The sequence below is a fragment of the Physeter macrocephalus genome, chromosome 16 (assembly GCF_002837175.3).
Source record: "Physeter macrocephalus isolate SW-GA chromosome 16, ASM283717v5, whole genome shotgun sequence".
In the NCBI taxonomy this organism is placed as follows: domain Eukaryota; kingdom Metazoa; phylum Chordata; class Mammalia; order Artiodactyla; family Physeteridae; genus Physeter; species Physeter macrocephalus.
In genome coordinates, this window is record NC_041229.1 from 77,229,658 (window position 1) to 77,256,203 (window position 26,546).

A 26,546-nucleotide genomic window follows, 5' to 3' on the forward strand; every position below is an offset into this window, starting at 1 on the left:
AAACAACCCAATCCAAAAATGGGCAGAAGACCTAAATAGACATTTCTCCAAAGAAGATGTACAGATTTCCAACAAACACATGAAAGGATAATCAACATCACTAATCATTAGAGAAATGCAAATCAAAACTACAGTGAGGTATCACGTCACACCAGTCAGAATGGCCATAATAAAAAATCTACAAACAATAAATGCTGGAGAGGGTATGGAGAAAAGGAAACCCTCTTACATTGTTGGTGGAATGTAAATTGATACAGCCACTATGGAGAACAGTATGGAGGTTCCTTAAAAAACTAAAAATAGAACTACCATTTGACCCAGCAATCCCAGTACTGGGCATATACCCTGAGAAAACCATAATTCAAAGAGACATGTACACAATGTTCATTGCAACACTATTTGCAATATCCAGGACATGGAAGCAACCTAAGTGTCCATTGACAGAGGAATGGATAAAGAAGATGTGGCACATATATTCAATGAAATTTTATTCAGCCATAAAAAGAAACGAAATTGAGTTATTTGTAGTAATGTGGATGGACCTACAGTCTGTCATACAGAGTGAAGTAAGTCAGAAAGAGAAAAACAAATACCGTATGCTAACACATATATATGGAATCTCTAAAAAAGGAAAGATGGTTCTGATGAACCTAGGGGCAGGACAGGATTAAAGACACAGACGTAGAGAATGGACTTGAGGACATGGGGAGGGGGAAGGGTAAGCTGGGACGAAGTGAGAGGGTAGCATTGACATATATACACTACCAAGTGTAAAATAGATAGCTAGTGGGAAGCAGCTGCATCGCACAGGGAGATCAGCTCGGTGCTTTGTGAGCATCTATTGGGGCGGGATAGGGAGGGTGGGAGGTAGATGCAAGAGGGAGGGGATATGGGGATATATGTATACATATAGCTGATTCACTTTGTTTACATCAGAAACTAACAGAACATTGTAAAGCAATTATACTCTAATAAAGGTGTTAAAGAAAAAAAGATTATGTCTTCCTTGAATAAAGAGTGTTTTGCCTTTCCTTTCTAATCTTTATGACTTATAACTTTACTTGATGGCCTTATTTCACTGGGTAGACCTTCTAGTACTAACGTTCAACAGGAGTTGTGAGAGAAGAAATTATTGCTTTGTCCCTGAAGTTAGAGGGAAAACATTCAGTCTCTCACTATTAAACATGACGTTAGTTGTAGGATTGCTGTAGATGTTTCTTTTTTTGGTTTGAAAAAGTTTCTGTTTATACCTAATGGCTTGCTAGTATTTATTATGAATGGATGTTGAGATTTTTCCATTTTTTTCTGGGTCATTTGAGATTTTCATGTGTTTTCTATCTTTTATTCTATTAATATGTTGTAATATATTAATTGACATTCAGATGTCGAATGTACCTTGCATTCCTGGGATCTACTTTACTTGGTCATAGTATGTAATCCTTTTTATATGTTGCTGGGTTTGATCTGCTAATGTTTTGTTAAGGGTTTTTGTATCTATGTTCATGAAGTATATAGGTCTGTAGTTTGTCTTATTTTGTGAATTTTCATGTTCTCTTAATATAAATTTTTAAAAATGGTTTCTCCTGAATCTTCTGATATATTTTATATGGGATTCATATTATCTCATCCTTAAATATTTGTTAGAATTTACCAGTGACACAATCCAGGCTTGAACTTTTATTTGTAGGAAGGTTTTTAATTACAAATTTAATTTCTTTATTCAAAATATCTATTTCTTCTTCAGATAGCTGTTATGTTTTTCTAGGAATTTATCCATTATATAAGTAGTGTCATGTGTTAAAATGAAGTTGTTCATAATATTCTCTTATAACTTTTGAAATTTTGGTAATGATTTTAGTAAGGCCCTCTTTTCATTGCTGGTTTTAGTGACTTGTATGTTCTCTTTTTTACTTTGGTCAGTCTAGCTAAGGTTTATCAATTTAACTGATCTTTTTAAAAACTGACTTCTAATTTCATTGATTTTCTATATTATTATCTTTTTAAATAAATAAATAGATAATTTTTTCTTTTTTTTGATTTTTGCTCTTATATTTATTATTTTCCTTCTTACTTTGGGTTTATTCTTTTTGCTCTTCTTTTTGTTACTTTCTGAAATGTTAGCATACATTATTGCTCTTAGATACGTCTTTTCTAATATAGGCATTTATAGCTGTGAATTTCCCAACTTCACTTTTCACTTGGTATGTGATCATGAATGAATTACTTAATACTTTATGTGTCAGTTATCTTGTCTGTATATGTCGTAAGGATTTTTTGAATTATTAAGGGGCTTAAAATTGTAACTGACATGGAGAGTGTCCTATATGTGTTAACTTTTAATATTATTTTTGTTTGGAGGATCTGCCATTTAAATTCAGGCAACATAATAAAATAAACTGTTTGGTTGACATGATAGAAGAGTTTCAAAACTAGTTAAAGTTAATTTTTGACACAGTAAAAATAAATCTTGAGAAAACACAGTATCATCACTTAAACTTCTGAACTCCTCCTATTATTAAATAAAAGGCAAAGGTTATAGCCAGAACTTTTTTTTACATCATTCAAATAAATGTTCTTCAATTTAGTCACCCTCGATAGATGGGGAGTTATTTCAATGATACATGAGACATTTCTAGAACTCCTCAGTAGGATATGTCACTGGAACCTGGAACAAATTACTTTGAACAAACTCAGTAAATGAAGTTTTTCATTCTTCACAGATAGGTGAGCAACTTTTTAAAACAGCTAATTGTTCTAGTTGCTATATAAGGCAGATTATGAAGTTCATTGTAATATTTATGGTTTTTAATGAGATGAGATAAAAATAATGATTAATTTTTCTCTCTATGAGATGGTAACTTGTAAGGTGAAGTTTTATAAAATGTCTTGAAGATGCGTAGTCTTGGGAGATGACTAGTTAAGACATTAGTGATCACTTAATTTTATCTGGGTTTTGAGATTTGTTTAAATCAGAATCAAGCAAATAAACTAAAAAATCTAACACTATAGTGAAACAGCTAAATGTGACCCTCATGCATTTATGGGCTAATCCTTTAGAAATACACATTATACTGTTTGAGTTCTATGTGAGTTAAATCCTATTTGACTTCATCCACAGTCAGATATTATTGAACTATTTTGTCTAGGCTTTCTCATGTTAACTGAAATCATGCTGAGTTTATGGAAGCCTCAACTGAAAACACAGGATTCCAGGTGAATAGTGGTTGACAGTTTTTTTCTGTTCCAAGACAATCAGAGACACCTCATTAGTGGTGGTTACTTAGAGCTTATGTTCAGGATTTACCACATGTGGGAATAAGTAACTCTAAATTGGCTTCTTATTCTCTCCTTTTTGATCAGTCTCCTTCGTCTTCTAGTCTACATGTATTTTCTATACATGAGTTGTTATTCATAGTTTCTGCCATTTCTCATCTTTTCTCATCATTTCACATCTTTCTCATTTCATCTATTTTTTTTTTTTTTTTTTTTTTTGCGATACGCGGGCCTCTCACTGTTGTGGCCTCTCCCGTTGCAGGGCACAGGCTCTGGACGCACAGGCCCAGCGGCCATGGCTCACGGGCCCAGCCGCTCCACAGCATGTGGGATCCTCCCAGACCGGGGAACAAACCCGCGTCCCCTGCATCGGCAGGCAGACTCTCAACCACTGTGCCACCAGGGAAGCCCTCATCTCATCTTTTTTAAAAAATAAGTGATCCCTGGGCTGCTGTAAAACTGGTTAATTTCCAGAATTCCAAAAAAGTTAATTCTGACAGTTTATGCCACTTCTTTGTTACTTTTATGGAGGAGAAGTAATTCTTTTTTTAAAATTGAAATATAGTTGATATACAATGTTAGGTCAGTTTCAGGTGTGCAACATGATAATTTGACATCTGCATACATTATGAAATGATCACCATAATAAGCCTAGTAACCACCTATCTCGTTCAAAGTTATTACAATATATGTTGGCATTGCTTATGCTGTAATTATATCTCTGTGACTTATTTATTATATAAATGGAGGTTTGTAAATTTTAGTCCCATTCACCTATTTTGCCAATCCTTCAGCCACCCTCCCTTTGACAACCACCCATTTGTTTTTGGTATCTAGGAGTCTATTTTCAGTCTGTTTTGTTTGTATGTTTTCTTTTTTAGATTTCACATATAAGTAAGATCATGTGGTATTTGTCTTTCTCTGTCTGACTTATTTCTCTTAGCATAATACCCTTCACATCCATCCATGTTGCTGCAAATGGCAAGATTTCATTCCTTTTTATGGCTAATATGCCATTGTATACATATACCACTTCTTTATCCATTTGTCTGCTGATTGACATTAAGGTTGCTTCATATCTTGGTTATTGTAAATGCTGCAATGAACATCGGGGTGCATATATCTTTTTGAATTAGGGGGTTTTTTTCCTTCTGGTAAATAATCAGAAGTAAAATTGCTGAATCATATGGCAGTTCTAGTTTTAATTTTTTGAGGAAACTTCATAATTTTTCCATAGTGGCTGCATCAATTTACAGTCCCACCAGCAATGCATGAGGGTTACCTTTACTCCACATCCTCACTAATACTTGTTGTTGTCTTTCTGATGATAGCTACTGTGTCAGGTGTGAGGTGGCATCTCATTGTGCTTTTATTTTGTAGTTCCGTGGTGATTAGTTATGTTGTGTATCTTTTCATGTACCTATTGGCCATCTGTATGTATTCTTTGGGAAAATATCTACTCAGGACCTCTGCCTATTTTTTAATCCAGTTGTTTGTTTGTTTATGATGAGTTGTATGAGTTCTTTTTATATTTTGGGTATTAACCTTTTATCAGATATATCATTTACAAATATCTTTTCCCATTCAGTACATGACTCTTAAATTGTGTTGATAGTTTTCTTTGCCGTGAAAAAGCTTTTTAGTCTGATGCAGCCCCATTTGTTTATTTTTACTTTTGTTTCCCTTGACTGAGAAGACATCCAAAAAACAATGCTAAGACATGTCCAAGAGCAAGTTGCTTATGTTCTTGTCTACGAATTTTATGGTTTCAGGTCTTACATTTAAGGCTTTAATACACTTTGAGTTTATTCTTGTTTATAGTGTGAGAAAGTAGTCCAGTTTATTTTGCATGTTGCCTTCCAGTTTTCCCAACATCATTTTTTGAAGATGCTGTCTTTTCCCCATTGTGTATTCTTGTCTACTTTGTCACAGATTAAGTAACCATGCGAGTATGGGTTTATTTCTGGGCTCTCTATTCTATTCCATTGATCTCTGTGTCTGTTTTTGTGCAAGTATCATACTGCTTTGATTATTTGAGCCTTGTAGTATAGTTTGAAATTAGGAAGCATAATAACTCTAGCTTTGTTCTTCTTTCTCAAGATTATCTTGGCAATTCTGGGTCTTTTGTGTTCCATTAGATATTTTAGAATTGTTCTGTTGCTATGAAAATTGAAATCAGTATTTTGATAAGAATTCCATTGAATCTATAGATTGCCTTGAGTAGTATGATCATTTTAACAAGATTAATTTTCCAACCAATGGGCATGGTATGTCTTTCCATTTGTTTGTGTCATCTTCAGTTTCTTTTGTCAATGTCTTATAGTTTTCTGAGTACAAGTTTTTTACCTCTTTGGTTAGATTTATTCCTAGGTATTTTATTCTTTCTGATGCAATAGTAAATGGAATTTTTTTCTTAATTTCTTTTCTGATAGTCCATTGTCAGTGTATAGAAAAACAACAGATTACTGCATATTAATTTCATATCCTGCAACTTTACTGAATTTATTTATTAGTTCTAATGTGGTTTTTTTTTTTTTTTTGGTGACATCTTTAGGATTTTCTATGTATAGTATCATGTCACCTGAAAACAGCGACAGTTTTACTTCTTCCGTTCCAATTGGAATTCATTTTATTTATTTATTTTTTTGGTCTGATTTCTGTGACTAGAATTTCCAATGTTATGTTGAATAAACATGTTGAGAGAGGGCATCCCTGTATTGTTTCTTATCTTAGAGGGAATGCTTTCAGCTTTCACCACTGAGTATGTTGTTGGCTGTAGGTTTGTCATGTATGGCCTTTATTATTTTGAGGTATGTTCTCTCTATACTGACTTTGTGGATAATTTTTTTCCTGTGAACAAAGGCTTTAATTTGTTGAAAGTAGCTATTTTCCCAGTGAAAAACTTGCTATCAATTACTACTGGAAGTAACAGTTTGAGCCAGATCTAGACAATAAAACATCAGCCAAAGTCTTTACTGAGATATCAGAAATCATCAGAACAGAATTATTTGTCCCCACATATAGCACCCACACACCACTTAGTGCTATATTGAACATGGATATGGTGGTTAGAAAAGAAATAGTCATATAACACCCATGGCTAAATGCAGAGGAGCACATTTAAAAGCCAAAGATAGTGAAACTTTCAAATAGAAAATCTTGAGTCTCTGATGGTGTCATTGAGAAACTGAACCGCTGATGCCCGTAGTAACACACCTCATTACCTCATATCGTATAAGGAAATGATACCCTCATATATAAATACACTAAGGGTTGGGCTTTTTTCACTTACAATAAACACTTTTGTAATCGCTACAAGCTTTGATACTTATTTGAAACACATCTATGAAATATTAGATTCATTTTCTTTTTTTCTTTGGTGACACTGTATCCTTGCTGCATCACACATGTGCTCAATCCAGTTACTCTGGGCTTAATGGAGATAAATAAGAAGGGGCCTGTAGTCATTGAGCTCTTAACTATGTGTCTGCCTAAGATCTTAAAGCCAGTTCTCCTTCATTTATCCCCGAAACCTTGTATTGAATAAATACAGTGTTATAATTTTCAGAGTTTATAGATAGAATCTGAGGTTCAAAATTATGAAGTAGCTAGTCCAAGGGTATGCCACTAATGAGTACAGAATGTAGTACTGAACTCATGTATGTTTTGCTCCTACTTTTAATCACTGTGCAATATTACCTCCTAAAATCAATGATCCATTTTGTTATACAAAGTTAAAGAGACTGAAATTTAAGTAATGTGCAAGACTTGATTTGCTCAGGATTGATGGAAAAAGAGGGGAAAGTGGAAAAGACTTTTTCTAAGACAATATATGTCTTTATTGTAGGTGGTCAAGTTCATTGTTTATGCATACTTCTATAATTTTCTGTATAATAGCTTCTTTATACTCTCTTGAGAAATAATGGTAACCAAAGTGCCAAAATTTATCCCTAATGGAATTAAAAATGGCCAAGTAATGCATGTTTTAAATTTTTTGGAGGACTACTTCAAGGAAAATACTAACAAGTTGTTAAGAGGCCAATTACCGGGCACTTTGCTAATTAGATTTATTGAAAACAGTGTGTTTCTGTTTGTTTCGAAAAATAATATTTGTAGAAACATCTGAACATAACGACTGCAGCAATCAAATGTTCTTGAGTTAGAGCTCTCACCATCTTACCTTCCCACCCCCGGAGCTGTGTCCTAATTTCAGGATTTTGTAAACTACAGAGTCTGCATTTCAAAGAAATGTGAGTGGCTGCAGTCTGGCCAGTTCCGCTCCACTCCTTACAATTATGAAAATAACAATTTGATAATAAGAAGCCTTTACATAAAGGAGTTAAATAGCTTCCAATATATTCAAGAGAACTATCTCATGCTCTTCGTCTTTAATGAAAAAAAGAGGAAATGCTTGAAAACCTCACAGTGCTATTGTCTGTGTGCTTCTCACCATTCTCCTGACCCTCTCTCTCACTTTCTTTTCCTTTGAAAACATATTTTCTTCTTTCATTATGAAATTGGCAATAGGTAGGTAGGAAAATAGTGAGCTGAGTATTCAAATCATTATTGTACACAATGTCAGCAGGCTTCAGAATAGCTAGTGTTATACTCAAAGAGGAACAAACACAAAAGCATTTTTCTAAGCAGATTTAGACCAATAACATACTTAGGGAAGGGAGAGAAAATAGAAAAAAGCATTAGAATTAGGTGCATGAAAATTGACTTTCTTTAAATATTCATCACTCCTAACTCTTCAGCCCAATAAGAATAGATATGCTGACTTTTGTCTTTCTTTTTTTTTTTTTTTTGTGAGAAGTGTTTTGTTTTTGTTAGGAAGTGTTTGACAACATCTGCAGTTTTTATTCCTGAAGTTAGTTTATACTCCTTAGTCTGGCAAGAATAAACCAAATAAGAGACAATACTAGTTGCTTTGTATGTCATCGCCTTTGTCTTCAACTCAACTTCATGATGGAAAGAAACTCTGTTTACAGATGATAGAATATAAATATATGTTTAAATACTTCCTAAAGGTTATACAACCAGAAAATGTTGAAGCCAGAATTCAGCTTAGGTCCTGTTGATGTCATTACTGCTTCTCTTTCTACTAGGGGGCATCATGAAAATGTTAAAATACTTGAGTATTGCAAGATGCATTTTCATAAACACTAAGAAGCAAGATAATCTTTTAGAAATTGGATTATTTTTTCCCCTTGATCAGAGAGATCTGTTGAATGCTTGTTTGATCAGATATTCAAGAGCAAGAGCTCTTTTCTATTACTTTCCACAAAAAAATAACAGAGTACAGTAAAAGCTAAATGAACAAAACAAAATCAATTACTATCAGCACTAAATTGTTCAGTGTTAACCAAAGATGGATTAGGTATTCAAGACCCAGAGGAAATTTAAATTGACCTCATACTTGTGTAGGAGTTAGTCAGATAATATAGAAGAGGGAAGCCGTTGTGTCATAAAAAATGATTCTTTTCTTCAAGAGAGAAACTCCTAATTTTTTTAAACACTTGATAATTTAGTACTTTATCTTGAATGCTTATTGTTTGTATGTATAGTTAGAAACGTATGGAGAAACACATGTTCCGTTAAATTGATGTAGCCTTTCACCAACAGAAAAGTGGTTTAATGGGAGGTATGAAATCAGAGTCACAATAGAGTGCACAAGTGGACAAGACCATAGGCGTCAGCTCTGAGTCAGATGAGAGTCAAATCCCAGTTCTCTCTGGGTTGGTTTTCTCACTGTGAGCACATTGCTTGGTTTCTCAGCCTCAGTTTATTTTATCTATAAAACAATGGTAATGGTGCCTATAGAAATACTACTGATAAATAAATTAGAACACACAAGTAAATATTCAAGATCTAGTGCTAAAGTTCTTGAATATAGACTGTGTATTAGTATAGTATTTAGTACTTGTGGGTGTTCAGTAAGTGTCTGTTTCTTCCATTTAAATGAGACTTTTCTAGAGAACAAAAATTAAAATACATTTCTTGGGTATTAAGCAAACTGCTCAGTCAATGATTTGAGGAATTAGAGAAACTATTCAAGAATAATTAGCTTTTAGGGCATAGATAATGCAGGGAATTTCAAGTCTGCTTTCTGGTGCTCGCTGCTTCATGATAAGCACCATCTTAGTGCTACTCTAATGAAAAATAATTATCATGAAATGTATCAGGTGACATAGCCTAGCCAAGATTGCCATCTGCTTTCCTTTCTGAGTTAGTTTTCTGTGTTCAAGTGCTTGTTGATCTGGCTGTCTTGAAACCTGGCATGAGTTTTAATGTTGCATATTCAACCCTGCTTGAGTGTGGGTTTACAAAGAAACATGCTAGTATTTTAGCTATTTATTCCAGTTTTTTCCATTTGGTTTGGGTAGCTGTGCATAAAAGGAGGGTTGCAAGTGAGGGAGGGAGGGAGGGTGGTGCACTCTTCTTGATGCAGTGAGAACAGGGGGATGGCAGCTGATGTGGAACTTACCCTTCACTGCACAATTGTATGCAACACCTGAGTGGGTTCCACTGAAGCTCCCAGGGAAAACTGACCACGAGTGACTACCATCATACTGTTCTTACAGCCCTCATCTGAAATTTTCAACTTGATACTGTGCAGGAATGCCCAGCTGCCAGCAAATGACATGACAGAAACACAAGACAGAGCCAAGGAACATCTTCTACTCTAGCAGCACCATAGGACTGTAGGATAGAAGGTCTGAATTTTTTGTAAAATGCTACAAGAGTTGAGAGTTGCAGACACATTGTAGCACATTCAAGGGACAATTGCCAGGATTAGAATCATATCATGTGAGAAATCAATGCAGGGACTTAGAAATAAAGATATTTAATCTCAGAAGTAATTATTAGTCAGGGATGTAAGTATGAAAATTGCCTGCATATTTGGAAGCAGTAGAGAATCAGAGAGAAATTAGAATTTGTTCTGTGTGGCCCCAGATTGTAGATAAATCCAGCATTACTTGTTGAAAGGTAAGGTAATTCTAGTTTGAATCAAGAGAGAGCATCCTAATGTTTAGCATTATCCAAATTAAAGTGTGTAGTCACAGGAAACAGAGAATTCTCCATTACTGGAAGTATTCAAGAAGCACCAACACAATGATATAGAGTATATTCAGTCTTAGATGAGTACCCTCCAATAATTAGTCATTAATTAGCCAAATAATGATGAAGTTAGGACAGTACACCTAGTCGGCCTGCTTCCATTTGCCTTACAGTAAATCCTCAGGCTTCAGGATCACTTGTTTAGTCCATATGTGTTCCTAGTTCAATGGGACATTGTATTGGCTCTGTGTTGCTGCCATGAAGTAGAAAGAGAATTATAGGTGAGACCAAAATATTCACTGAGATGGTGGGAATATTAACGCTACTCTTGCACCACTCCCAGGAGACTAACAGCTACTACATTTTTCGATTTAGTGAGAAGAATATGTTCTTAGTCCTGGTTCTTCCCATGGTTAATCATATGATCAGTCTTAGCAATAATGAAGCCTTATCATTATAGAACAGAATATATTTTTGTTCCTCACTTCCAATTAACAAACACATATTGATTTCATTCCCGAAATAATTCTGAATCCATCTGGGTTATTTCCCTCTTCTCAATCTCTATTACCACACTTCAAAATTTAGTTTTTTAATCGCTATGTTCTGCAATTTTATAATAGGGTTCTGATTGTCCTCCCTGCTTCCCATTGTACCCACCTTATTAGATTTTTCACTGTGCGGCCTTAAGGAGCTATCTAAATTCAAATATAATCCTTTGCAAAACCCTTCAGTGGTTCTATATTTTTCATAATAGTGATTTCCAAAATTTCTAGCTGAGGAATCATTTATTCCACACATAGTTACATGCAAGACTCTAATATTTAAATAATGACATTTTTCTACATAATTAAATATTTATATACCATAAATGTTAACATTTGCTTATTGTAAAACAAGTTACTAATTTACTTTTAAATCATTTTAATTTTAGTAAAATTTTTAAACTGGCTATTCCAGATAACAGTTGTATTTTATATCAATTTATTTCTCTATTTTAAATTGGATATACACTATCTAGAAAACTTTGATTACCAGACATTGTGAATCATATTTCCATTGTAAAATGGGATACTAAAATGCATTCTAATCATAAATATTATGAATATAATACTTATGTAATGTCTAAGCTTGCAATGCTCAGCTTGCTTGGGCCAGAAATATGAAAATAAAAATAAAATGCCATTTATTTTAAAAATTAAAGCAGAAAGTACTTTCTTGAATTAGTCAATTTTTCATTTAGAGGGAGTTGATGAGTAGATTAACAGCAATTGTAGTTTATTTTTCAGGTTGGATGTACCTCTCCAAATATACCATATAACATTTTTGCATTCCCAAGAATATAATTTAAAAATCTCTGAGACTGTATTGCTTATTTTTTAAATTAATGCACTCAAAATTGTAAAAGTCAAATCGTTAAATGAGCCCAAACCTTGCTCGAATTTTCTCATTGAATTCTGAATCAATGAGAATTGAATTCAAGGTGGTATCTCTGCAACACAGAATTATCTAATGAAGTTTGCTTAGCTTGTTAAAAATAGCAACGCATGCAACTTGGTATAATCATGTTATATCAGATAAGTATTCCAATAATGAATTTTCTTGATCATGAAAAAATAGTGATTTCTTGTCTCATTAGAAAAATCTGTACCATCACCTTCCCTCAGGACAGCCAATGAAATTAAGTAAAAAAATGGACATTCGGCAAGCCACTTCCTGTTTCATTAAAAATGAATTTGGAATGTCAGCAATTTAAAAACTTAATCAATTCACATGTGTATGGCATAGTTTGACATGTTTTTGGTTAATGCTGTCATCACCTTAATTTACTAATGCTTATCTACCTAACATCCCATGACTGTCTGAACACATTTCAATAGCAGATTTAATATGAGCTGACACTCTTTTAAATTTCTGCCATTGTTTTTACACCATCAATACAATTGTCCTATGATTTTCCATTACTTAGTTGAGAGTGTATTCAAAATTTATCTAAATACTCAGAAATATTTTCTCTTGTGTAAGTGCCAAATCCTATGAATAGACACAACACATCTAACTCTCATGAAAATAAACTAGAAATATTTTTCTTGAACTACATTCCCCAAGCTATTTCATAAAATATATTAGATGCACAAATCATTTCATTTAGGTCTCTTTGAAAAGGAACACACCCAATTAGCCAACTATATCTCTCTATCCTTTGTTCTACCTCATTCTTTTTGATGGAGTCTCCAGTTGTATTGCATATTTGAATCTAGAAAACTTCTGTACTTGCAATGGAAGCTCAATAGGTATATTTTTGAAAGAATTAATGAATATTTATTTCTAATTTCTTCTTTGAACTAAATGATGCTAATTGATTTTAATCTTGATTTTTAATTGACTTCCTTATCTATAACAATTTGTAAGCAATGTCAACATCACAGAATCTAGTAAACATTTCTTTCTGAAGATATATGTCTCTTCCTTACACACATGCATATATAACATTAAATTTTCTTTGCATTATTATTTTTATAACATAGAGTAACTGAATTTACGCTGAAAGCAAAAGAGTTATTTTATGCTTATTATGTTTTGTTTCAATATAGCATAATTTGGCAAGGATCACATGATTATTTTGCAAAATCATTGTAAAATTTCATCTGGTAAACATGGGCAATATATATATATTGTTATAATAATTAAATCTATATAAAATAATTATTTTAATTCTGCATATGTTTTTGTGATCTTTTGTGATTACAGCTACTATAAGGGTAAATTTTTTAAATCAATAAAAAATTCCGACTGCTTCTTAAGTAAGTAGGTGTCCTAGTTCCACAAGCTGAATTGGGAATATAGTGAAAACTCCAACAATATCCCCCCATAGAAGTGGGATGTATAATTCGCATTTGATGGAGAACATTTGACAAGACATCTACCAAAATGTCATAGAAAAACAAACAAACAAATCTAGAACCATTTCCTTCAATAAAGTATTCACAGTATTCCTACCAAGTTCTCCCTCTCTTTGGTTACACCCACGTACAAAAACAAAGGACATTTAGATTACAGTTTGGTGAAGAAGACACGTTTCAGGTAAGGTAAAATTAGTGACAGAAGATTTCCACATAATAAAATAAGGAAAATAGATTACATTAAATCTCTTTTAAAAATCACCTAGGTAAAGAAAATTAGGAACAAATAAAAGGAGTAGAGTTTACATGCAGAAGAACAGTAAAAAATACTAAGACAGAAAATTAAATCCTCTAAGAAGAGTATAACATTTCACAGACTCATAAAGAATTGCTGTAGAAAAATTTGCTGAGCAAATTAATTCAATATGACAAGATCTCAAAGACTTGAGGATGAAACAACAGAAATATAAATTGCAGAACTAAAGAAACAAATTGATGAACAAAATAAATCTATCAAGAACTTATATATAAATGGATGAGATAATTCAAGATTGAAAATCATGTTTCTTCTGTAGAAGAAAAGATTGGTTTTTTCATTAAATGAAGAAAAACTTCACTTAGAACAGTGGAAAAGAGAATGAAAGATATACATGGTCCAAAATACTCCCACAGAAATACAATTAATAAAAAATAATATTAGAAAGATAAAGAAGATATTATGATTAAAAAATGGTTTCCTGAAACAAGAATTGGATCTGAATATTTAAATGACTAGCTTGTGTTAGACAGAAAAAAATGATCCAGAATGAAAAAAATCAAGCCATGCTTTGTTACATTTTTGAATGTCAAACATAAAAGAAAAACAAACAAAAAAGAACCAAAGAAGTACAATTTAATCAACTTTAATGAGGAAGAAAACATGGCTGGACTTTCACTTCTAACACAGCAACGTGTAATGACTATAGATAGTAGAAATATCTACAGCATTCTGAGTGGGGTACAAAGAGCATCCTGATGACATTAAACCTGTTGTATGTGTCTGTACATACTTGTTACATCTCTGTATTGTACTTGTATTATATCTGTTGTATAAAGACAACAGATGAGCATTTGTAGATTTCAAAGCAACCTCCAAAATTGACTTAGTGACAAAATCCAACCAATAGACAGTGAAAAACCTACAATCAAAGCCTAACTATATTCAGAGGGAGAAGCCAAAAACCAATATCTCAATATCTGAGAAAAAGTGTGGCAACCATTTTGTACCTGCCATAGTCAATTAAGAAGAAGGAATGTGATAAATCAAGGACTGCAACTCCTCTGATCCCTTTCTAATGGGCATCAAGGATGAGGTTTTGGTTAAGTCCAAAGAACAATACATTTATGTTAAAAATTTAGTTTGGAGGAACTTGTTTATAAAGAATGGTGTGAACATTTAACACATTTACATGTAAAACAAAGAAAATAATATATTGTTGGAGAAATATGTTTATAGACGAAAATAAAAATGGTCTAAATCTCAACAGTCTAAAGAAATAGAATAACTCAATTGGAGGCCGGGAGAAAGGAAGAGAATAAAGAGAGAATTCTTATAGCAAAGATTTAAAACATGTAATAATGAATCACATAGGTAATTGTGACTTCTTTTAAAATTCTTCAGAATCTTAAATTATAGAATGGTCACTTTGAAATAAAATATTCCATTTGAGATGAAAAATTATCTAAATCTGTACTTCCCAGTACAGAACTACACATGGCTACTAAGCAGCTGAACTGCAGCTGGTCTGAAATGAGATGTCTTATAAGTGTAACATACACACTAGATTTCAAAAGCCTATGAAAAAAAGGACAAAAAATATCTCATTAAACACTTTTATATTGATTAAATATTGAAATGATAGTATTTTGGATATATTAGACTAAGTACAATATATTAAAATTAATTTCACCTCTTATTTTTTTGTACTGTTAATATGTGGTTACTAGGAAATCTACAATTATATATGTTCCTCACATTATATTTCTATTGGGCAGCACTGACTTAAAACATTTGATTAACTTTATAAAATATATTTTTTTGCTGGTAGGTCTGCATTTTAAATTTGTTGGATACATTATCCAACATAAATATTATAAATAAAATAAATATTAATGTTAATTCTTTTCTTTTTGAATTTTTATTTGAAATTCAATTGTTTTCAAACTTAATATGATTGTTCTGTAATACTATGCCAACATTTTAGTGATTGAATACCACTTAGAAATCTGTTGGTGAGAAACAAAATTAACAGTACTTTAAATCTGTGTCATATTTTTATTTAACTTTTTGAATTTCTTTACTGATTTCAGAATGCTTATTGCTCTGCTTCTTTGTTTTCTGTATTTTATTTCAAGGAAAGTGGTTCCCATCATTATTATCTCATTATTTCTGAGATACTGGCTGTATTAAAATCTCATTACCATTTACAACTATGGTTTGAACTCTTTCTCTCAGCCAAATTCTCAAAGAAAAAAAATATCTATTTTTATATCACTTATCCTTTCCTTAGAACCCTGTGGTTGAAGTGCTGTGAACCTCCTTCCCTTCCACCCAACACTTTAATAAAGCAATTGCTTTAAGGTCATGATCAAAGTAATTGTCCTCATTTTCTTTGATGCTCATTAAGGTCTTATTGTTTAAATAATTTGTTTCCTACATTTTGTGCCAGTCTTTTTCTGCAAGAATCCATTCTTGTCTATGCTGTTTCCCCAGCACAAGTCCCATAGTTTTAGTTTCACTCATCTCATCTAAGATAATGACCTGTAAATCTCTGTCCCAGCCCTGAACGCCATCCATCAACTCATGTGACACAGTTAAGGAAAGAGTTAAGGTACCAGGCTAGAAAATGTATTTCCTTTGCTGGATTTAAAGCTTTACTAAAAATAGATATGGCAAGGTATTAAATTTAAAATTTTACTTTGTATGTTTCCCTCCCCTAATTTTAAAATGAAAGACAGGTTTTAACCTCCACTGACTTAGGGAAAGTGCTTTGCAAAGAGGAGAGCAGATCCTTCAAGGTCATCAAGTTGTTGCCCATAAGCTGCTCTTACAATCCTCAGAATTTTGCAGATATAATTAAGGTATAATTAAGATCCTATATTGTGGATATGAGAAAACCATTTAGCCTTCAAGACTGGGGTATAATTTCTAACTAGACACATGACTAGGGGTTGGATCATACAAAGAGCTAAACTAGAGAGTGCCTAACAACTAGAAGATCCTAATAAAATATAGATTCAAAAGTCTTCTTCTGAGACCTCTAAGAAAACAGATGAAACTTTAAAGTTACAAGGGAAAAAAAATTTAGAAGAGCCAACATCAGAATGCTTATTGCTCTGCTTCTTTGTTTTCTGTATTTTATTTCAAGGAAAGTGGTTCCCATCATTATTATCTCATTATTTCTGAGATACTGGCTGTATTAAAATCTCATTACCATTTACAACTATGGTTTGAACTCTTTCTCTCAGCCAAATTCTCAAAGAAAAAAAATATCTATTTTTATATCACTTATCCTTTCCTTAGAACCCTGTGGTTGAAGTGCTGTGAACCTCCTTCCCTTCCACCCAACACTTTAATAAAGCAATTGCTTTAAGGTCATGATCAAAGTAATTGTCCTCATTTTCTTTGATGCTCATTAAGGTCTTATTGTTTAAATAATTTGTTTCCTACATTTTGTGCCAGTCTTTTTCTGCAAGAATCCATTCTTGTCTATGCTGTTTCCCCAGCACAAGTCCCATAGTTTTAGTTTCACTCATCTCATCTAAGATAATGACCTGTAAATCTCTGTCCCAGCCCTGAACGCCATCCATCAACTCATGTGACACAGTTAAGGAAAGAGTTAAGGTACCAGGCTAGAAAATGTATTTCCTTTGCTGGATTTAAAGCTTTACTAAAAATAGATATGGCAAGGTATTAAATTTAAAATTTTACTTTGTATGTTTCCCTCCCCTAATTTTAAAATGAAAGACAGGTTTTAACCTCCACTGACTTAGGGAAAGTGCTTTACAAAGAGGAGAGCAGATCCTTCAAGGTCATCAAGTTGTTGCCCATAAGCTGCTCTTACAATCCTCAGAATTTTGCAGATATAATTAAGGTATAATTAAGATCCTATATTGTGGATATGAGAAAACCATTTAGCCTTCAAGACTGGGGTATAATTTCTAACTAGACACATGACTAGGGGTTGGATCATACAAAGAGCTAAACTAGAGAGTGCCTAACAACTAGAAGATCCTAATAAAATATAGATTCAAAAGTCTTCTTCTGAGACCTCTAAGAAAACAGATGAAACTTTAAAGTTACAAGGGAAAAAAAATTTAGAAGAGCCAACACTAGTGACTAAATTTCAAACACTGAATCTTTCCTTTTGACACTGCACACAGGCATGTTTCCTCTTGGGATTTCCCACATAACATACAAACTCTGCACTCATTTTCTTAGAGCCATCTTTGAAAGCCTAATATTTTACCTTTCATTTTATCAATTTTTATACTATTGCCTTTTATAATGCTTTCTTAAGTATCTCCAGTCTAAGGCAATTATGATCTGTAGGACCGGAATTTCAACACTAGCTTGCAATCCATCATTCTCAATTCATTTCCAGATCATAATCCAAAATAGTCTCACTGGTTCTAATTATTCCTAAAAGGAGGGGGTTTGGATAGCTTCCAGGCTGAGGAAACAGAACACTTCCATATGGCACTGCACTGGGCCCCAAACTCCATGAGGACAAAAACTTCTTTATTTAGGACCTTGCCCTACATATCTCTTCATGATTGTATCCTTTAATGGTCTTTTTAATAAATTGGTAATCTAGTAAGTAAAATGTTTCTCTGAGTTCTGTGAGCTGCTCTAGAAAATAAATCAAAACTGACGAGGGGGCCATGGGAACCTCTGATTTATAGCCAGTCATTCAGAAGTACAGGTAAAAACCTGGGCTTGTGGTTGGGGTCTGAACTGGAGGGCAGTCTTGCCCCACTGAGCCCTTCACTGGGTAAATAGTATCAGAATTGAGTTGAATTGTAGGACACCCAGCTGGTGTGAAAAATTGTAGGTGTTGGAGAAACCTCCCTCAGGCATTGGAAATTGGGTGCAGAACCCTTTCAGAAGTTATAAAAAGTACTTTAATTAAGAAGACCTAGCAATGGAATCAATACTATAATTTCAAAGTTATGACATGTAAAAAAGATACTTTGAGGTGTCTGCTACAACAAAGATATTTTATATGAGAATTTCTCTGATTTCTATTGAGGATAGAATCATAATACTGTTCATGCAGTTGTGATTTTTGCTGTTCTAATGGAAGGAAATTCTAAATATGAATTAAAGGTTAGTAAAAATAAAGATATAAAAATATCTTTATCCGAATTCATGGGTCTCCTGATTCTTATGCAAGGATCCTGTGTTAAGAACGTCTGTTCTTGAGTGCTGTGGTAAAGTAAGAAGTTTCACTAACATTCTGTACACACTGCCTAAATTGTAACTGAAATGGTCTTACTTTGTCAGTTACCCAGAAAAAAATCAATTAAAGAAGGCAGCAATTTCAGTTAGTACATGTTTACTGTGCTCTTTAATACCACTAGAACATTGACATTATGATTCCAAATTTCATTATTTTTATTCAGACTATTTTCAAAAAGAAATTGGGGTTATTTAAGCTTATGATGAGAGACATGAAACTGTACTGTTTAAATGAAGACCTGAATTGAAAATCCACACGACCAGGTGTGATATTGTGATTTATAGGACATATATATTTGGTCCTCTTCTGCAGTTCCTGGCTCACAGCTTTTAAAACCCTTAGAATTTCCTGAGTGATAAGAGCAATGGAGGCATTCTTTGTCATAATATATAGTCTTATTCTCAGCTTCTAAAATCTGCTTCAGAGCCATAAAAATGAAATGGATAACTTGTTACTCATAATAAGACCTTTCCATGACTGAGTTTATGTTAATGAGATAAGGTGACTTTTGGAGAGCATTTAAGGGTGGACCTGGTTGCCAGGGAAACCAACAATGAATAGAGAGGTAGAACTTTAAGTTCTACCACTTGATTTCCTGGAAGGGGAGAGGGGCTAGAGGTTAAATCAGTCACCAATGACCAATTATTTAATCTTGTCTATGTAATAAAACCTCTATAAAAACCCAAAGGGGGATGTTTGGAAGCTTCCAAATTGGTGAACAGGTGGAGATGTGGGGAGAGTGGCTCAGAGAGAGCATAGTAGCTCTGAGCCATTTCCTCATATATCGTTCTGTGCATGTCTTCCATCTGCCTTTCCTGAGTTGTATCCTTTTATAATAAACAAGTAATCTATTTCTCTGCATTCTGTGAGCCACTTCTAACAAATTAATCAAACTTAAGGAAGGGGTCATAGGAGCCTCTGATCTGTAGCTAGTTGGTCAGAAGTACAGGTAACAAACAACCTGGACTTGTATTTGGCATCCTGAGGTGGGGAGGGGGGGGTCTTTGGAACCTCTGATTTGTAGTCTGATGGTTAGAAGAACAGGTAATAACTTGGACTTGTGACAAGGATGTGAAGTGAAGGTGGGGGGCAGTCTTGAGGACTGAACCCTTAACCTATGGAATCTGATGCTATCTCTGGGTAGATACTGTCAGAACTGAGTTGAATTCTTGAACACCTTGCTGATGTACTGAGAATTGCTTGCTGTTTGTGTGGAGACCCCTACAACCCCAACATTGGAATTGGCTCCAAGAACCTAATTTACCAGGGGATAATGAATAGAAAATTTTATCAGAAACCTAAATATGTTCCTAGTAATTTCTATATTCTTTTATGTTATAGAAGTAAATTCTACTCTTTTAGGCTAAGATAAATAAAAACTTATTTTTCATAGATTATACTTTCATTGTTGTTCTCAGACACAGTTTCTTTTTCACAATCACATATTTTAACTAAAGCATTGAATTCATATCTCCTCAAGGGAAAAAATATGAATCTACGAGATAGCACAGATCTTAATCACCAAGTCACATTTTTACATGTTATAAAATCATAAAAATTTACTTCATTTGTTTCAGATTTTTGAATGACCTAACAGAAGAATTTGCTGCTGTGATACACTAAAAATGCAATATTCTTTGTTACCTTAATCTTTCAGCAATTCTTGCCAATCTATAGACAATACTGAATATTGAATCCCAGGAAAATTTCAGCTTGAGCTACTCTGCTTCATTGTTGAGTGATCACCTATTAGGAGAAAAATCTTGCACATGTTGGCATATGAATTTAAATGAAACTTCCTGATGATTGTTGTAAGTTAGAAGCAACACCTGCTGCCTTCTTGAAATAATGTGCATCTTTTCTTGGTTTTCTGTGGGCCCTGCCTGTTTAATGAGCTACAAACAGATGCTTGGATCAGATGTCACCTTGCACAGCTGGGGCTGTTGAGTCAACAAGCACATTTCTGCTCCATTCGTCTCTCCTTGTTGGCACAGCTGTCCTTTTCAGTACACTGAGCTTGAGGTTATGGTGTTGATGATTCCACTGAGCTCGGTTTTCTTTGGGATTGAAATCTCACCATATGCAGAGAGACCATCAGCCTCTTTTCTTGGGCTGCTGAGACTGGTTCACACTCTCCTCGGACTCTGTACTTACATATCTCTGTAACAGAGCTCATGAAAAATAATACTTTCTCAAATAAGGCAAAATATTAACAGTTAGGGACAATAGATAAAGGGCTTTCATGAGTTCATTGTATATATCTTTCAAATTTATCAGTGATATCATAAAAAGAGGAGACCCAGAGATGGGGATTGGAGCTGTAGGGAGAAAAACAATCTCCATAAGCATTGTTTCAACCCAAGAGTGTCTACTGGACCCAAAGTCACCAGCACCAAGTCATTTTTTTTAACCAAAAAAGCTATGAAAAGCATAAGTAATCCAGAACAAATTTATTTCAGAGACATGTAAATTTCCAAATGGAAAACCACTTTTGTGTTGGTCCTTTTCCCCTCAGGCAAAGAAGGAAAGAGAGGAACAGTTGAAAACTCATTGAAATCAATCACTGTATTTTACATTCAAACATAAAGCTAAAAAGGATGTTGGTACTTTTCTGAGATGATTTAATTTCCAGCATTATATACAAATCAGATGAAATAAAGAGAAAGTTATATAAAGATATCTGTTCTTACGACCTAGAAGAAAGTTTACGCTCAGATATAGATTCCCATTTGAATGAATGGTTAGTGAAGTAGATGTAGGAGAAGGATTAATTTTCAAAAAAGAAAATCCCTTGCTTTCTAAGTTTGTCAGCCAAAATGCTTTTTAATATAAATTCTAAATAATGGATGAAAAGATTAATGAAGAAGCCAAAAGGATCCTGTTAAGAAATTTGGGAAAGGAGCAGAACACAGTAGAAAAAAATATTTGAGCCAATATCTTAAGACAGTGTTTCAGGCCCTTTATTCCAATACTCACTTTTTTTAGGGCTTTATAAAAACCACTTAAACTCTCTTTTGAGTCCCCTCAGCTGGCCTTATATGGCCAGAGATAAAAGGAGATAAATTATGGAAATCTGCTTTGAAAATTGCAAGGTACCATAAGTATATTGAATGTCATTATGAACACTGACCAAGAGGAGCTCCTTATTTATTCATGTTTTTTTTCCAAAATAAACACGTATCTCTCAGCTCCCCACCCCCAAATATATAAGTGCTGCTTGAATGAAAAAAAAAGTGCATTTATTGAATGCCTACTAAGTTAACGAAATTGTAGTAGGTATTTTCTTGGGGAAAGGGGAGAATTGATGAAGGCTGAGAAGACAGAGAGAGCATGTATCTTTAAAGGATTCAATTGCTGTCACCAGATTTCTTGATTTGCTCCCTCCCCTGCAGTCCAAGGTCCCAAGAACAATTAACCTCAACAATCTAAGGACCTGTGTGGGGGTCAAGTGAGCAAACACAGTAGGTGATAAATAGAGTTAGTCAAAAATATAAAATCCACCATATGAGAAGTCCAGATTTTGTGACCCTGTGTGTCACCATGACTTTGAAAATGTTCCCAAATGAGTTGGCAGACTAGAATTGGCCTTTCAGCAATCCATGAGCCCTAAAACTGAAGTCTTCTGGTGTACTTCAGGATTTTCAAGCTGTCATACTGCCAGTCAGCAACTCTGGTTAAACTATATAATACGTGAGTTTAGAGGACATCTGCAAAGCATTAATAACTAATTTAAAAAGAAAGTAATAATGGCAGGGGAAAAATGTTCTAAAGAGGAAAATAAATAATAATAACACCAATATCAAAAAGCAATCCCATAGAGTCATACAAATTAGAGGAAACTAATGTCAAAATCGTAGATGGCATAGGGCTGAGAAAAACTGAAATATATTAATGAACAACCAAAAATCTTAAGTGATAAGAGTGCCTTGGGGGGGCCTTCAAGATGGCAGAGGAATAAGATGTGGAAATCACCTTCCTCCCCACAAATACATCAAAAATACATCTACATGTGGAACAACTCCTTCCACAATCAAACCTAGCTCATAAACTGCTGTATATTAATGTCATCAGAAGTGGCTTTCCTCACTTACCAGCATAAGTTTCAAGAGCTAGACTGTGGTTTTCCTTGCCTCTGCAATATTGAAAGCATATGTCAAGAGGCAGTATCCATCAGTGACAAAAAGTTGAAGCAGAGTGCCCTTGCTAACTCACAATAAACATGTGGCTGCTGAGATATGCATGTTGTTTATTACAACAACAGAATCTGTCCAATACTGGTTTATGTACCTTTCTGGATGTTTTATACGTAATTCTCACAATAACACTGTGAGGTAGAACCTGTAAATGAAGAAAACCAACTTCCTGCTTTGAAGGAGATTAAATATAGAATCAATTTTCATTTGTAGAATTGATCTATTCTGTAACACAGTATGCAATATAATAGAGCTATGTCAAGAGAACTGAGTGAAAGAATAGCAGGGATGAGGGGGACCTTCAAGATGGCAGAGGAGTAAGATGTGGAAATCACCTTCCTCCCCACAAATACATCAAAAATACATCTACATGTGGAACAACTCCTACAGAACACCTACTGAACGCTGGCAGAAGACCTCAGACCTCCCAAAAGGAACAAATGCCTGAGGGCGATCTACACACAGAGGTGGGGCCAAAACCAAAGCTGAACCCCAGGAGCTGTGCAAACAAAGAAGAGAAAGGGAAGTTTCTCCATGCAGCCTCAGAAGCAGTGGATTAAATCCCCACAATCAACTTGATGTACCCTGCATCTGTGGAATACCTGATTAGACAAATTTTCCCAAAATTGAGGTGGTGGACTTTGGGAGCAACTGTAGACTTGGGGTTTGCTGTCTGTGACTGATTTTTTTCTGATTATTATGCTTATCTTAGTTCAGTTTTTAGCTCTTGTCATCACTGGTGGATTTGTTTGTTGGTTGGGTTGCTCTTTTCTTTTTTTATTATTATTTTTAAAATTAATATATTTTTAAAATTTATTTTATTATTACTTTTTCTTTCTTTTTTTCCCCCTTTTCTTCTGAGCTGTGTGGCTGACAGGGTCTTGGTGCTCTGGCCTGGTGTAAGGCCTGAATCTCTGAGGTGGCAGAGCCGAGTTCAGGACATTGGACCACCAGAGACCTCCCAGCCTCACGTAATATCAATCAGCAAGAGCTCTCCCAGAGAACTCCATCTCAGCGCTAAGACTAAGCTTCACCTAATGGCCAGCAAGCTCCAGTGCTGGATGCCCCATGCCAAACAACTAGTAAGACAGGAACACAACCCCACCCATTAGCAGAGAGGCTGCCTAAAATAAAACTAAGTTCACAGACACCCCAAAACACACCACCAGATGCGGCCCTGCCCAGCAGAAAGACAAGATCCAGCCCCACCCACCAGAACACAGGCACCAGTTACCTCCACCAGGAAGCCTACACAAGCTACTAAACCAACCTCACCCACAGGGGCAGACACCAAAAATAATGGGAACTACAAACCTGCAGCCTGTGAAAAGGAGACCCCAAACACAGTAAGTTAAGCAAAATGGGAAGACAGAGAAATATGCAGCAGATGAAGGAGCAAGGTAAAAACCCACCAGACCAAAGAAATGAAGAGGAAATAGGCAGTCTACCTGAAAAGAGTTCAGAGTAATGAGAGTAAAGATGATCCAAAATCCTGGAAATAGAATGGAGAAGATACAAGAAACGTTTAACAAGGACCTAGAAGAACTAAAGAGCAAACAAACAATGATGAACAGCACAATAAAATAGGGGTCCCAGAAGAAGAAGAGAAAAAGAAAGGGACTGAGAAAATATTGGAAGAGATTATAGTTGAAAACTTCCCTAATATGGGAAAGGAAATAGCCAGTCAAGTACAGGAAGTACAGACAGTCCCATACAGGATAAATCCAAGGAGAAACATTCCAAGACTCATATTAATTAAACTATCAAAAATTAAGTACAAAGAAAAAATATTAAAAGCAGCAAGGGAAAAGCAACAAATAACATTCAAGGGAATCCCCATAAGGTTAACAGCTGATCTTTCAGCAGAAACTCTGCAAGCCTGAAGGGGGTGGCAGGACATATTTAAAGTGATGAAAGGGAAAAATCTACAACGAAGATTACTCTACCCAGCAAGGATCTCATTCAGATTCGACGGAGAAATTAAAACCTTTACAGACAAGCAAAAGCTAAGAGAATTCAGCACCACCAAACCAGCTTTACAACAAATGCTAAAGGGACTTCCCTAGGCAGGAAACAGAAGACAAGGAAAAGACCTACAAAACGAAACCCAAAACAATTAAGAAAATGGTAATAGGAACATACATATTGATAATTACCTTAAATGTAAATGGATTAAATGCTCCAACCAAAAGACATAGACTGGCTGAATGGATACAAAAACAAGACCCGTATATATGCTGTCTACAAGAGACCCACTTCAGACCTAGGGACACACACAGACTGAAAGTGAGGGGATGGAAAAAGATATTCCATGCAAATGGAAATCAAAAGAAAGCTGGAGTAGCAATTTTCATATCAGACAAGATAGACTTTAAGATAAAGACTATTATAAGAGACAAAGAAGGACATTACATAATGATCAAGGGATATTCATTTTTAAGATTTAAAACTGACATGTTTGCCTTCTAAGCAAGTTTAGTGCTGCTATATAAGCAGCACAGGGAAGCTGGAAGCAGCTTTAGAAATGTGGAAATAATGAGCCTTGATCCTTTTCTGCCATAAGGGCATCAGGGAATCTTCACCTCCCTTTTGCATGGCTGGAAGAAAGAATTTCATCTGGCACTATTAAATTTCTTTTATGTCTTCTCTTCTTTTCCTGGTTCCTCTTTCCTTTTCTTTTTTTCTCGTTTCTCTACTTCAAGCCAACCATTGTATCCCGTAACATCTTACGGAAAAACCCAAACGAAATTTTTGGTCAACCCAATATCACAGTTATCTATTGTTAGGAATGCTCAGTGGTGCCAAGCCATACAATTCATGAAAAGTGAATTGCCCCTTTTTCTGCTATCAGATATCTTTCTGTAATAGTGGTGCATTTCCATGGAACTGGGCTTCATCTCTCAGTACTGCATAATACATTGTGTTGGCTCTAGTTAGAAAGAGATTGGTTTGTCTTTTCTTATTTACATATTATTCATTTTTCCCCATTGGCATCTGCTTTCCTCAGACACATACCTTACCTGACCAGCAATGCCAACTTTGTTCACTATTCTCCTTTAGGTAAACCATTTCACTTCTTTCAATAGGTCTAACATGACCCACCTTATGCCATCTGAAATTTGACCTTTCTTGGTATGTGTATTATTTTTCTGGATTTCCAAGTGACATTTAAAAGTCAATTAATCCAAAAGGAGACCCATCATCCCTTTATTGTCACGCCCATTCCTTGCCAAGATTAGTACTTTAAATTCTTGATTTCAACTGGCAATAACATTAGGGAGTCATGTCTGATCCCTTTTTTTCTTTTTTTGTTATGTTTTCTACAGCCAAACTTCAAGTCCCAGAAATTGTACCTTCCTAATATTTCTCCTACCTTCTCCTCTTCTCTCTTTCCACTGACTTTTTGTCTAAAGCAAATCATCAGAACTTTGTGATTCTTGAAATGCCTCCTAAATCTCTTTCCTTTCTCTAATTTTTTCTCCCTTTCAACCCATCTGAAACATGATTACCAAACTCATCTTTCTGAAGCTTAGTTTTGCTCTTATCCTTTCATCTGCTCCTTGTTGCCTATAGGAAAAAGAAACAACCAAAAAAGAAATGTTCCACAACCTTAC